Source organism: Canis lupus, chromosome 33 (genome assembly GCF_011100685.1).
Source record: "Canis lupus familiaris isolate Mischka breed German Shepherd chromosome 33, alternate assembly UU_Cfam_GSD_1.0, whole genome shotgun sequence".
Lineage (NCBI taxonomy): Eukaryota > Metazoa > Chordata > Mammalia > Carnivora > Canidae > Canis > Canis lupus.
Window position 1 is genome coordinate 25,960,639 of NC_049254.1, and position 15,083 is coordinate 25,975,721.

Here is a 15,083-nt window from a genome sequence, read left to right on the forward strand (position 1 = left end):
CAGACTCAAGAATACCTACTTCTCTGTCAAAGTGACAGAAAGTTCTGCCCTTACTAAATATAACATGAAATTCTCTGCAGTCAGGCTGAGAGAGAAAGGGGGTCTCTCAATGGCCAGGGGAGCCCAGTCCAGATGTTGGAAGACCTCTGCCTTAGAGGGCAATCATACAGAAAATGATTTTGGAGGGTAAGAGTGTACAAATTGGAGGCAGGAAAACCACTTAGAAAACTGGCATAATTAGCCCCTACAAGTTTGGCATTACTAAGTTGCTGAATTAGAAAAGCCTCCTTATATTTCCAGGCTGGATCCTGGTGCCTGAGCTCAATTAGATCAGGGGCAGGGCTAAGTAGATTCCACTATAGAGGCAAATCCAAATGATGAGGAAAGAAAGTTAAGGGAGCTGCTTTAGGAGAGATGGACCACAGGAGTTCTCTGCACTCAATTAGAATGGGATGAAAGAAATCCTAAACTATGTTGGAAAGGTGAGATGATTCAGGTATAGCTACCAGACTAAAAATAGCATAAATCCATCTTCTTTGAATAAACCCATGATTATATGATCAATTACTCATATACAAAGGAGGCAAGAATATGCACTGACAAAAAAGATAGTCTCTTTAACAAATGGTTTTGGGAAAACTGGACAGCTACATGCAAAAGATTGAAACTGGACCATTTTCTTATACCACACACAAAAACAAGCTCAAAATGGATTAAGGACCTAAATGTGACACCTAAAACCATAAAAATTCTAGAAAAGAGCACAGGCAATAATTTTTTGGACATCAGCTGTAGCCAACATTTTTCTAGATATGTTTCTTGAGGGAAGGGAAACAAAAGCAAAATTAAACTATTGGGACTACATCAAAATAAAAAGCTTCTGCACAGTGAGGGGAATAATCATCAAAATTAAAAGACTAACTATGGAATGGGAGAAGAAGATATTTGCAAATGACATATGTGATAAAGTGTTAGTATCAAAACTTACAAAATTCAACGCCAAAGAAACAAATAATCCAATTTAAAAATGGGCAGAAGAGTGTTGGCTGGGTGGCTCAGTTAGTTAAGCATCTGACTCTTGATTTCAGCTCAGGCTATGATCTCAAGGTCATGAGATTGAGCCCCACATCAGGCTCTGCACTCAGGGTGGAGCCTGCTTGAGATTTTCTCTCTTTCTCCCTCTGCCCCTCCCTCCACTCTCTGTCTCTCAAATAAATAAAAATAAATAAATCTTTTTTTTTGTAAATGGGCAGAAGATATGAACAAATACTTCTCCAAGGAAGACATACAGATGGCCAATAGCCACATGAAAAGATGCTCAACATTACTCATCATCAGGGAAATGCAAATAAAAACCACAGTAAGATATCAACTCACACTGTCAGAATGGCTAAAATCCAAAACACAAAAAACAACAAATTAGTGAGGATGTAGAGAGAAAAGAACACTCATGCACTGTTGGTAGGAATGTAAACTGGTACAGTCACCCTGAGAAATAGTATGGAAGTTCGACAAAAAATTAAAAATAAATCTACCATATGATCCAGTAGTTCCACTACTGAGTACTTACCCAAAGAAAACAAAAACACTAATTCAAAAAGATGCATGCATTACTTATTGCAGCATTATTTACAATAGCCAAATTTTGGAAGCAGCCCAAATGTCCATTAATAGATGAATGGATAAAGAAGAGGTAAGATACATTTATGTATATATTTGTGAGGGAATATTATCCAGCCATAAAAAAGAATGAAATCTCATTCACAACAACATGGATGGAGCTAGAGAGGATAACACTAAGCGAAATAGGCCAGTTAGAGAAAGACAAATACATGATTTCACTCATATGTGAAATTTAAGAAACAAAAGAACAAAGGAAAAAGAGAGCAAGAATCCAAAAAGCAAACCCTTAACTATAGAGAACAGATGGTTACCAGAGCAGAGGGAGAGAAGATGTGAAATAAGTGAAGGAGATTAAGAGTACGCATATCGTGATGAGCACTGAATAATATATTGAAGCGTTGAATCACTATATTGTACACCTGAAACTGATATAACACGTATGTTAACTACACTAGAATTAAAATTTAAAGAAGGGAAAAATAACTAGATTCTTTAATAAAATGAAAACATTAAGTAGTCAATAATAAAACTGTTATCTTTCAACCAGTCAATCACAGTCCTTGATATAGTCAGCAAGATGAAAAGATCCTCTTCTATATCATAAATCCAGTATGGGCGTAGGGCAAAGGTAATTTCAGAAATGAGACGTGAAAGACACAGAGCAGGAAGCAGAGGCTCTTTGCTTCCAGAGCACTGGCTACCAAATCATTAAAACTCTTGGGATCAAAACAACAACAACAACAACAACAACAACAACAACCACAACAAAAAATCTCTTGGGACTCCTGGATGGCTCAGCGGTTTAGTGCCTGCCTTCAGCCCAGGGCGTGGTCCTGGAGTCCAGGATCGAGTCCCACATCAGGCTCCCTATGTGCAACCTGCTTCTCCCTCTATGTGTCTCTGCCTCTCTCTGTCTCTCATGAATAAATAAATAAAATCTTTAAAAAAATAAAATAAAACTCTTTAAGTTCATATTTGCAACCCACAGCATATATCTGAAGGTTCTTATTAGAACGTGCCAGGGTAGTGTTGCCATGCTAACTGGCAACAACTAGTTACATGCTGTTTTCACCAGTCCACCTGCCACTTTTTAACTGCACACATCAAGTATTTGCCCTCAGGCTTCAGGCCTCACAACCTCTGTAGAACAGTTGAGCTGTATCCATTGATGAGAAAACATAATTAAAAAAAAAAAAAAAAAAGCCATTCCAAACAATCAAAAAATAGTGGGGTTTTTTTGTTTTGTTTTCGTTTTTGTTTTTTTGCTGATTTACTTTTTCCTCTAGTTTTAAATTTATTCGTTGAACGCTCTTAGAGTCATAGTCTCAGGGTTTGAGACTCTCATTATCAATTTAGAAAGGAAAAAAATGTTTTTTTTTTTATGTTAAATTCTATTCCTGTGTCCAAACCAGGTAGGCAGATTAACATATGTGAATGTCCTTAGGGTTTAAAGAGTCTTGATGGAAAAAAAGTATTGTAGCAAGACTTAAAGAAACAAGGTGAATGTAAGCAACTGAGTAATTGCTTATATTCAGAACTTACTACAAGTATGGGTAAGTTACAAAAGAATATGTTGCATCAGGGTCTTAAGCATTGGTTTGATCAAATCTTCCCAAACCTATGTAAGGAAAGGGTGCTGCATCATTGTTGTCATCATCATCGTTGTCATTATCATCATCATCATCGCTATTTATTGAGCATACCACATGTCAGGCACTCTGTTAAATGGCTTATTTTATATTACCTTGGGAAGAAGGAAGAAACGCTGTATCATCTTGCAGAAGTTTAAGATCCTGTTGAGAAGGGAGAACCTAAAGGAAAGCATAATGAAATAGGGTAGTAATCAGAATTTAGAGAAGGGGGGCAAAGCATGAGAGCAGCAATGAACAAGTATTTTCCTGTACTGGGGCAGGATGGGGAGGTGCAGTCCTACATTAAGAGTCAGGTATAAGTGATCATGTAGACAGAACTGGCAAAGAAACTGGTAATACTAGGAAATAATTCGTAAAGAAAGAATTCAGTTATGAATAGTCAGGAATCATGGAACTATCGCCAAAAGGGTAAGTAGATTTTGAGGACACCTGAGTATCTCTCCTGCAACTTCTTGTTTGATTCAATGTTTAACCTGAAGATGGAGCCAGTCCTAAGAGAGCAGATGCAAGAGATCAATAGATCATGGTGATATCATGCAGGCCTATTTCTAGCCATACTTTTGGTTATGTAAGCCAATAGTTTTTCTCTCTCCCTCTTCTTCTCTCCTCCCATTCTTTTTGATTCAAGTTGGTTTCATTCCTTGAGTCAGACTTTCTATTCTTGATTGATACATCACAGAATGAAAAGTCTTGCTCCAGCTGAGTCTAAAGGTAGGATCAATGTCCTCCTCTCTGTTTCATTTTGGCTTGTATTTTCTTTGCATGTTGACCTCCTCTCCTAGTACAGGCAGATTTCTTCAAAACAGCTAGGAAAGATAGTTGCAAGAAGTTCCAGCTTATGTTGTCTGGACAATCTTTTTTGTTAGCTTCAGCAGAAATAATCTTGAGAGGATGCTGATTAGGTTTGTTTGGGTCATAAATTCATCCCTGAACCAATCACCATAACTAGGGATTTCTGACTTTATTAAACAGGTCCAAGTATTGCTCTCACTTCTCCCTCCCAAAAATCCCAGGGGAATGGAGTCAACTCAAACTCAAAAACGACAAGATGTTGTATCGGGGAAAAGTGGTATAATGAATGTTGGCGCCCAAACCCAGGTCCCATTTATCTGGCTAATGCACACATCCCCCTGGGTGCTGTGAGTGTTGACGCTAAACAACCCATAGCTGCCTTCTGATTCTGAAAATTGCCCTTGGCCAAATAGGAACTTCCTCCCCTAATTTTATCTTTAAAATCTGATTTTGTTCATTATGATTTTTTATTAATTTTGATTTACTTAAAATATTGCATTAAAATAGTATTCATCTTGACTACTGAATTTTCATCCCCTTCAAATTTTACCCTGCTCCCCTCACCCTAGCCCTGGCCCTGGCTAAGAAGCTAGCCACCAGCCCCCCATCATTCCCTCTGGGGACAGACCTCAGTCAATGATTAACTGATGTAGGGGTACAAAAGGTCAGCCCCATTGCCTCAAGACAGGGCTAACTCCGCCACAGCAGGAGCTTCCCCTGGATTTAGATCCTGCAGTTAGTCTCTAGCTAGGACCGCAGTCTTGCTGGGTTTTATTCCTGCCCAATCCTTCCTTCCTCAGTCTCTTTTTTCTGAGAGCATTCCCAGCAAGTTACATGGATAAGATTCCCTGTTTTCAGAGAACCCTACCTAAAATAGTTGGTACCAGGAAGGGTTCTAGAAAGTAGACACTAAAGGTGAGTTTCTGAAATTCAACGACTCATCAGCTGGATAACAATGAGAACTAGCTTGGATGCTGCGGAAGTAGATTAAAAAAATTTGAGTAGACTCAAAAAATTCCTAATCTCAGACTGCATATGAGATATTTACATGACAATTTGTTAGGGAGAAGGAGACCAGCACCAATATTTTTAGAAGCTCCTAGGTGATTTCAACACGCTGACGAGTTTAGGAACTACTATCTCAGGCAATTGAGGGGTATGGGAGCAATAGTGACTTTAAGAAAGGACTGTGGAATCGGACAGCTCTTGGTAATCACTACTGATTCTTTGCAGAGAGTAAAATCACAGGCTCAAGTTTATTAATGAACAATTTTAAACAATGGAAGAGTCAGAGTATCTCCTTGACAACATTTCAGGAGATACTCATTTCCTACAGCAGGAGGGGAGGCATGACTGAAGACTAGGCTGAGGATTTATCGAGAACCTTGAATTGCCTGAACCCTCTAGGTCTGCACAAGTGACCAACTCTCCCTTGTTGAAAGATACAGCCCCCCTGCTGCTTAAAGGTTATAAAGAGATCTCAATGAGGCAGTGCGTTACAAGGAGGGTTGCCAGATAAGGTGCAAGATGCCCAGTTGAATTTGATAAACAATGAATACTCTTAGTATCCCAGTTCCCTGTATCTTGTACTTCCATTTGCTACAGCTGGCAACCCTAATTTTTTTAAAGGTTTCTTTACTTGTTCTGAGGCAAGGGGAGGAGCAGAGGGTGAGAATCATTAAACAGGCTCTAGCCCAAGAGCCCAATGCAGGGATCAATCTCACCACCCATGAGGTCATGAACTGGGCCAAAACCAAGAGTCAGACCTTTAATGGACTGAGTCACCTAGGTGCCTGGTTTTTAAGGCAACCCTTTTTTTTTTTTTTAAGGCAATTCTTGCCTTGATCTGCCCTCACCTCCATCTGGCCAATGGACACATACATCATTAATATCAAGTCTAAGCAAAACCTGACTGGGAAGTCTGAGGCTTGCTAAAGGAACAGAGAAAAATTATACCAAAAGAGCTGAAGGACCTGACTGCCATGTACTGTCAAGAAATGGGAAAGTATTCCTGGGAATGAGTCCCGGGGATGCTGGATCAAGGGAGGAAGAATGAAAATCTAGATAGAGGATTTAAAACCTGGTTGTAAAAGGGTCCTGGGTTGTGACACCTCCAATATATTATGGAAATGGCACTTGAAGATTGGAAAAAAACGTAGCCCATTATAATCGAAGTAGAAATGCCAGAACTGTGATGGCAAACTGGGGCAGAAAGGCTCAGAAGGCTTAGAGAAGTTGAAATGCTAGAATGAGGCTGCTACATAAACCTGGAAAACATATCACTTTCTATTGATTAAGAGGGTCTGGAAGACACATCATGAACCAAGGCAGTAAAAAATATGCTGGCGAGAGGGGACATATGCATTGTTGAAAATCCAGTAATATTCGTTCTCCATAGATGAGGACTGACAGATGCTGTTAGGGAGTGGGCTTTACAATATGGGGGTGACAGGACCCTGGCATACTATAGGGCAGGAGCAGCACTTAAACATCAGAGGTAATGGGCATAAATAATGTGATGGGCAGCAAATTTGGAACAGCAGCCAGGGGACCTCAGTGATCCCTAGAGATGGCTCATAGAAATGGTACCCCTAGTCACAAGGAGATGGACCCACCCTCGGAGGTCCTGTCTAACATATGTAACAAAAAGGATCAAGAACAGGGATGCCTGGGTGGCTCAGCAGTTGAGCCCCTGCCTTCTGCCCAGGGTGTGATCCTGGAGTCCAGGGATCGAGTCCTGCATTGGGCTCCCTGCATGGAGTCTGCTTCTCTCTCTGCCTCTCTCTCTCTCTCTCTCTCTCTCTCTCTCTGTCTCTCATGAATAAATAAATAAAATCTTTTTTTTTAAAAAAAGGATCAAGAACAGATAGGAAAACTGAGGTCACAAGCCCACCATCCCCCTACACCTGAAGATAATCTTTATCTTTGTGATAAAACTTTTCTGTTTTGATTTACTGTTTTGCAGCCTACGTGTGGACCCTAAACAATATAATTTCATTTCCCCCAGTTTCCAACTTTTATGTAAATAAAACGATACTATGGTTTTTTATGTGTGACTAATTTCCTTCACTCTATATTATGTTTGTGAGATTTATATATACTATGTGTGTGTTCCATGTTATGAATAACATATGAATAATAATTATTATTGAATAATAATGAATAATAACATGAATATTTTATGCAAGGTCTCCTTCATGAGACATGCAACCAGGGCAGTCTGGTTCATATGGGGTCCCGCACTCAGAAGGACCTGTTCTTGGTTTAATAATTTTATCTTTGAATTTTAATTTTGTAAGAGAAGTCTGACGGAACAATGCAGCATGTGCTGCAGGCTTGAAGCCTTCATTCAAGAATGATCCTGCCTCCTACCATCTTTCTGGAATAGATTTTCAGCCAACTACTCCCCACCCCAGTCATCCCAGGCTTCCTGATCCTAGCTCCATGTAGCAATGGCTAACCTCCCATTGGAGGTCTGGACAAGGGCACAGAGAGGGTCGGGATTGTGTATTACAGTATTTGGGGAGGAGTATGGTGACAACTGTCCCTGTCCTAGACTAAGAATATCATGGTGAAGTCATAGGTGACTTGATGGGGATGAACTTCTCATCCACCGTGTCCAGGCATGAAGTTGCAATACATTGTGGGTTAGAAGGGGAGATGACTGCCTCAACTTTGGGGGCCAGGTCTGGAAGCTGATGTGAAGAGTAACCCAGCAGTTGGTGGGTTTCATGCCTGCACCAGCATGGAGTCATGAGATGGTGTCTCCAAGTGCCTGGAAGGATCTGCACTTGCCCCATGAGTGTCTCTGAACCCACAAGAGCGTAATCATAAACACCACGACATGTAGAGAAAAACCACAAAAGAAAGGAAAAAGCTTTATTCTTGCTTTTTGAAGGTGTGCGTGTTTTCATTTGGCATTAGGCCTGACAAATGATGTGGGCCACCCTGATGCTATAGCTTGTTTGTCCATTACTATTTAAATCAATTTGCTGTATTATGAAGTGTCCATTTATTCAGTTTTTATCTTGGATTGTCTACCTTTTTCTTTTTGATTCATGGGAATTCTTGATATATTTTGATTACTAGTGAGGTTTTTCTATCAGTTTTATTTATTTATTTATTTATTTATTTATTTATTTATTTAATTTATGATAGTCACACAGAGAGAGAGAGAGAGGCAGAAACATAGGCAGAGGGAGAAGCAGGCTCCATGCACCGGGAGCCCGACGTGGGATTAGATCCCGGATCTCCAGAATCGTGCCCTGGGCCAAAGGCAGGCGCCAAACCGCTGCGCCACCCAGGGATCCCTATCAGTTTTACATAATTATCCTCTCCTATCCCACAGCTTGTCTTTTCATTCTTTTTATTATATCTTCTGATTAATAGAAGCTCATCATTTTAATGTAGTCAAAAGCATCAGTCTTTTCCTTTATGATCAGTGCTTTTTTGTATCTTGTTTAAGAAATCAGTCCCTACCTGCAAAGTCATGAAGTTATTCTCTTCCTGTATTATCACCTAAAATATTTTTGTCTTTTCCTTTCACATGTAAGTACTGTCTACAATTTATTTTTGTGTATGGTATGAAGTAGATGTCCCAAATAGGTTTTTTTTCAATTTGGATACCCTATATTCCCAGTACTGTTTACTAAAAAATCCACCCTTTCTCCACTGCTCTGATATACTACCTCTGTCATAAGCCACTTGTCCAGACATGCAAGGATCTGTTTGGGAGCCCTCTGTTTTACTCATTTATCTATTTTCCATCCTTACACTGATACTCCCACACTGTCTGGTTAGGGCTTACCAAGAAGTCATAAACTGAAGTCTGGTAAACAAGTTCTTCCACTTTGTTTCTTGACTATTTTTAGCCATTAGCACTTTCATATGTATTTTAGAATTTGCTTACCAAGTTCCACAAAAGATCTTTCTGAATTTTTTAAAAAGATTTTATTTATGTATTCATGAGAGACACAGAGAGAGAGAGAGAGAGGCAGAGACACAGGCAGAGGAAACTTGGTCCCAGGACCCCAGGATCACGACCTGAACCAAAGGCATCAGCTCAACCCCTGAGCCACCCAGGTATCATGATCTTTTTGAATTTTGACTGTTACTACACTATGAATCAAATTGTAAAGAATGGGCATCTTCTGGATGCCTGGGTGGCTCAGCGATTAAGCACCTGCCTTCAGCTCAGGACGTGATCCTGGAGTCCCGGGATCGAATCCCACGTCAGGCTCCCTGCCTGTGTCTCTGCCTCTCTCTCTCTCTCTCTCTCTCTCTCTCTCTGTTTCTCATGAATAAATAAATAAAGTCTTAAAAAAAAAAAAGAATGGGCATCTTCACAAAATCGTGTTTTCCATGCTATGAATATGGGAATACTCTCCAGTCATTTATGTCTTCTTTGAAGTCTTTCAATAAAATAAATAAATAAAATGCTAAAATCTTCTCCATGGTAGCCATGCTCACTTGCTCATCTTTTGATAGACATGACCCTTGGCACTTAATGTAATATTATTAGTTTTATTTCATGTCCATTGAACTGCTGCTGTTATCTAGAACTACAATTTATTTTTGTACATTGATTTTATATTCAGAATACTTCCTAAATGCTCTAATTCTACTAATTTATCCATAGATTCTTTCAGGTTTTCTACTTACACAGTCATGCCATCTGAGACTAGTGGTAGTTTTATTCCCTTTCTAATCTTCATATCATCTATTTCTTTCCTTGCCTTACTGTATTTCCAGGATTTTCAGTACAATGCTGATTAGAAGTCATAGTAGGCATTGCTTTATTCTTGATCTCAAAGGAGATGCTTTCCAATGTTTCACCATTAGAACGTCTGCGGTAGGTTTTTGTACATATTCATTATGAGATTAAATATCTTTTTATTTCCAGTTTAATTGATTTTAATACTATTATTATAAATGGATAGTTAATGTTATCAAAAGGTTTTCTGTATCTTTGGGGACAATAACATAATTTTTCTACATTATTCCATTAATGTAGTAAATTAAATTAATTGTATTTCTAAAGTTACTCAACTTTATGTTTCTGAGGTAAATGCAATTTGGTTTTAATCCTTTTTATACATGACTAGATTTGGCTTGTCAAATATTTGGCTTCAGATTTTTGTACCCATTTTCAGGAGATGTCTGATAATTTTCCTCTCCTGTCCAGTTTTCTGGTCCTAGTCCAGTTTTGGTATCAAAGTATATTAGTTTCCAATAATGAGTTAGAGAAATGCTACTCCTTCTCTGTTTTCTAAAGGAGTTTGTCTCATACTAGAATTATTATTATTTTTTTGAGATTTATTTATTTATTTACTCATGAGAGACAGAGAGAGAGAGGCAGAGACACAGGCAGAGGGAGAAGCAGGCTCCATGCAGGGAGCCCGATGCAGGGCTAGATCCCAGATCCCAGGATCACGTCCTGAGCAGGAGGCAGACGCTCAACCGCTAAGCCACCCAGGTGTCCCTAGAATTATTTCTATATCTAATGTTTGACAGACCTTGCTGGTAAAGTGATCTGTGCCAGGAGTTCTCTTAACAAGGAGATTTTTGGCTACTGATTCAATTTCTTTAGTAGTATAGCACTATTCAAATTTGCCTTTTCTCTTTGACTCAGTTTTGTTTGTTGTATTTTTCTGGGAATTTGTCCACTCTATCTAACTTTTCAAATTTATTGACATAAAATTGTTTATACAATCTTCTTGGTATCATAATAATGAGTGCAAGATCTGTTGCGATGACTCCTTTGTCGTTCCTAACATTAGTTATTTATACCTTTATTTTCCCTTGCTCTTCCCCCCTTTCTTCCAATTTTATTAGTCTTTCCAATAAACTACCTTTTGGATTTGCTGATCCTTTCTATTTTATACTGTTTCCTACTTGATTCATTTCTGCTCTTATATTTGTTATTTCTTTCCTTCTGTTTTCTTTTGGCTTATTTTATCATGTTATTTCTAACTTCTTGAAATAGATGATTTATCCATTGATCTTCAGGGTCTTTCCTTTCTGATCTACTTACTTAGGGCTATAAATTTCATCTAAAACTTGCTTTAATTATATAAAATAGTAGGTTATGCAGCATTTACATTATTACATTCAGTTCAAATATTTTCTCTCCTTTCTTGCCTTCTCTTAGATAAAGTATTTTCCAGTATTCTAGTTTTATCTTCTGCTATGTGTGAAATTAAATGTTTTGTTTCCATTGTTTTAAAGATTACTACAGAAATAACTACAGAAATATCAAAGTGTACAATTAATCAGTATCTCCTCTTGGACAATATAAGGCCCAAATACACTTTTAATACAATTTAAACCCCTTCCCAATTTTAAACCCCTTCCAACTTACATATTAAATTTAAACCCCTTCCAACTTACATATGATTTTTGACATGTGCTTTAATCATAGCTTTTCTTTTAATATCACAAGGCATCATTACTGTTTTATATAGTCAATTTAACTACATATTTACTACTTTAACTGTTCTTTATTTCTTCACAAACTGTAGGCCTTCCATCTAAGGATCCCGCTAGGATCACTTCAGTCTATATAAGATATATGCATTAGATCTTTTAGTGAGAGTCTGCTGTTAAAAAACTGTTTTGTTTATTAACCCTTACTCTTGAGATATAAAATTCTATGTTGGCAATTTTTTTTTTGATGATACCATCTCACTGTCTTCTAACTTTCCTTGTTATATTGAGAAGTCAATTGACTTCTATATATATCACTCCTTTGAAAGCAGTCTGTCTTTTTTTTTTTTTTTCATTCTGGGTTCTTTTAAAAGCTCCTTGTCTTTGGAATTCTGAAGGTTCAATATGATGTGTCTAGGTATGTTGCTTTTTATTTATGTTGCTTGGGTTTCATTAAACTTCTTAAATTGCTGTATTGAGATTTCTGTTTTCATTTCCAATAAATTTTGATCCATTATCTCTTCATATATTGTTTCTCCAAATTTCTCTTTCTTCTACTACAGTTCTGATTAATTGAGTTAGGTCTTCCCATACTATCCTCCTTGCCTCTTAACTTTTAATCTATACTCTCCAGTTTATTTTTTCTCTAGCCATTTTTTCTACCCTATCTTGTAATTCACTAACTATATTTTTACCTATTTCTAATTTGTTGTTAAACATTTCTACATTGCATCTACTATGAGATCCAATTCCTGTTCCTTCTCAGAATAGAATGGCTGTTATTTCATTTATTCATTTATTCAATTAATATTGAGTACTTACTATGTCTCAGGCATGGTGGATGAATAAATTTTGGATATACAGTAGATTCACTACTTTATTCAAAGCAGGCAAGACCCCTGCCCTCATGAAGCTCATAATCTAGAGGAAAGAACATACATTTAAGAGGTAATTAAATATGCACACTCCTTTCAGTAGTAAATATGATGAAAGAGAAAAACAAAAATCTGGGAGAGAGAATGGGTGTTGGAGCATCCACTGTGCCTCGTTTACCTCCATGAAAGCTCACATCATGGTTTATTGTAATTGTCTGATACCCGTGGCTATTATTCCTTGGCTACCAACTTGTCTTTTGTCTTACACTATTCCTCTCTGAGCCATCATCCCTAATAGGGATAGACCCAAATTTGACTCTGCTTCCCTTTCTCCTGGCCACCCTGCTGACTTAGCATGGCATGAGTCACACTTGCTCTGAGAAACAAAGTTCTGAGAAAACTGAGCCAATGAAGAGGTGACAGAAAAATAAAACACCTAGCGTAAGGGATTTGGAGCATGTAGGGGTGGAAAAATCACTCTGGAGTTGTCAGATGAACCTGATCCAGATAAAATACTCTGTGCTTAGATGAGCAAACAGATAGTGAAGTAAATAGAAGTACATTTTGAGTACTGTTGGAAACAGTGGCACATAAGCACCTCCTGTGCCTTGAGAAAAGCCCTCACAGTAATAAGAGATCTCATGACAAAACCAAACCTAAATATTTGGACTGTGAAAAAACAGAAGACGAACATGCAGTCAATGAATCCACATTTTTCCCTAACACCAGAGTCTGGAAAATAAGCCATTATATCCTCAGGGTTTCAAGATCTTAAAAGAAGTCCTAAAATGGCAGGAAAGGGCCTCCCAGTGCTTCCTTAAACTGAGAGCAATTACCATCAAATCTCTGCCTCAGCAGCTGCATGGTCTTTGGAAGATTGCTTAATCTTACTCACTTTGAGCTCAATTCCTCATCACAAAATATGAATAATAATCGGTCTTCTGGGGGGGTTAATACTTAATATATGATAGGCATCATATTTTTATATGTAATTTTTTGAGCACCCAGCTCAGTGCTGAGCACATAGTAGATGCTCAATAAATGTTTTATTGTTCGATTAGCTGTACTTTTATTATTGGGACTTCTCTCAAACAGTGAGGATGCATCTCTAAGATAAATGAGCAGGTGGTCTTTGCAGCCCCATAGAGGCTTTCAGAGGCCTGGTGATTGGTCTGCAAAGAGTAACACGGGGCCATTCCAAGACGCATTCACTCAGTTAAGCCCCCGAAGCATGGGAAGGAAAAGATTTTCTCCATTCACCTGGGCCAAGTGCCTTGCTGGACCTATTTATTTTCCACCTCCCTAGGTAGACATGGTCACAGAAACAGAGCAATGTGTATATTCTTTGTTTAAATAAATAAATACGGGATCCCTGGGTGGCACAGCGGTTTGGCACCTGCCTTTGGCCCAGGGCATGATCCTGGAGACCCGGGATCGAATCCCACGTCGGGCTCCCGGTGCATGGAGCCTGCTTCTCCCTCTGCCTATGTCTCTGCCTCTCTCTCTCTCTCTCTCTCTGTGACTATCATAAATATATTAAAAAAAATTTTTTTTTAATTAAATAAATAAATAAATAAATACACCTGGTAATGCTTATAAACATTCGTAGTCGAGCTGAACTAAAAGGAAAACTCAGCTCGACTACTGAAGCTCAACATATCAGCAAGCAGTTAATTAGACATGAGCTGCCGGCAAGAGCAGTGATAAACAGGTTACACATTAGAAGCCTGGAGGCACTGGCTTTGAAGGGGGGGGCACGTAAGGCACGTAAACTCCTAAGCCCCGCCCCTGGCAGCATCTTATAAATACGCACTTCCGCCTGTTTCCTCCTCTCTCGTTTTCGCCGCCATCTTGGTGGTGTGCCGTTGCCTGTTCCTCGCCGTGTCTTCCCACAAGATTTTCAGAATCAAGCGATTCCTGGCCGAGAAACAAAAGCAGAATCGTCCCACTCCCCAGTGGATTCGGATGAAAACTGGTAATAAAATCAGGCACAACTTCAAGAGGAGGCGCTGGAGGAGAACCGAGCTGGGCCTGTGAGGAGGCGTCGCACGTCGCAAGATGGCCGCCAACCGGCCCACATATCTAAGCTGCGTGGGGATCACAGGTTCCTGTCCTGTCAGCACGGAAACGTCCTTCCTGCCTGGCCATAGACAAGTCTTACTAAGGAAATTATTTTCTTGGTTACTATGCTTCTATACCCGTTCATTGGTTCAGTAATATAGACCTTTCAGCTGGAAAAAAAAAGACAAAAAAAAAAAAAAAAAAGACTGGGGGCAGCATCCGGACTTTGTGGCTTTCAACATCCAGCATCTTCAACATCTGGGCCTTGTGACTTCCAAGACTCCAGTGCTGACGCACCAAGGGCCGCCAGTGCAGCACATGAACTGCATCCCTCTGCATCTCTGCCACAAGGTAACCCATAGACTCATCATAATGCATTTGCACCGTGATTTCAACCCCTACCCCCCCCCCGGGGCCCGGGGGGCGCGGGGGGGAAGGCTGGCATGACTGCTCAGGTACAAACTTTGTAGGGTCAAAAACTCTCCCAACTTGTGAGAGGGTACTTTTCAGATGATCCGAAGCAGCCTTCGTTAGAGACCACCCTCCATGACCCGAGACCTAGTTCGCTCATAAAAGGAAGAGGTGCCTGTAGCCTCCACACACCTGGGGGGTCCCCCCACTATCCCTTCTTGACAGTGTCCTGTCCTCAAATAAA

General features: G+C 39.3%; 1 long non-coding RNA gene across 1 annotated transcript in view; it reads right to left on the reverse strand.

The window, feature by feature from the left end:
- LOC102153132 overlaps positions 1 to 14,624 on the reverse strand; it is a 56,280-nt gene extending 41,656 nt beyond the window's left edge. Inside the window, exons 1-3 of the long non-coding RNA XR_005383391.1 lie at positions 14,181 to 14,624; positions 12,315 to 12,413; positions 3,368 to 3,434 (exon numbers count right to left, since the gene is read on the reverse strand). This is a non-coding gene — a long non-coding RNA (uncharacterized LOC102153132). The remainder of the gene's footprint in view (positions 1 to 3,367; positions 3,435 to 12,314; positions 12,414 to 14,180) is intronic.
- Between the last annotated feature and the right edge of the window lie 459 nt (positions 14,625 to 15,083).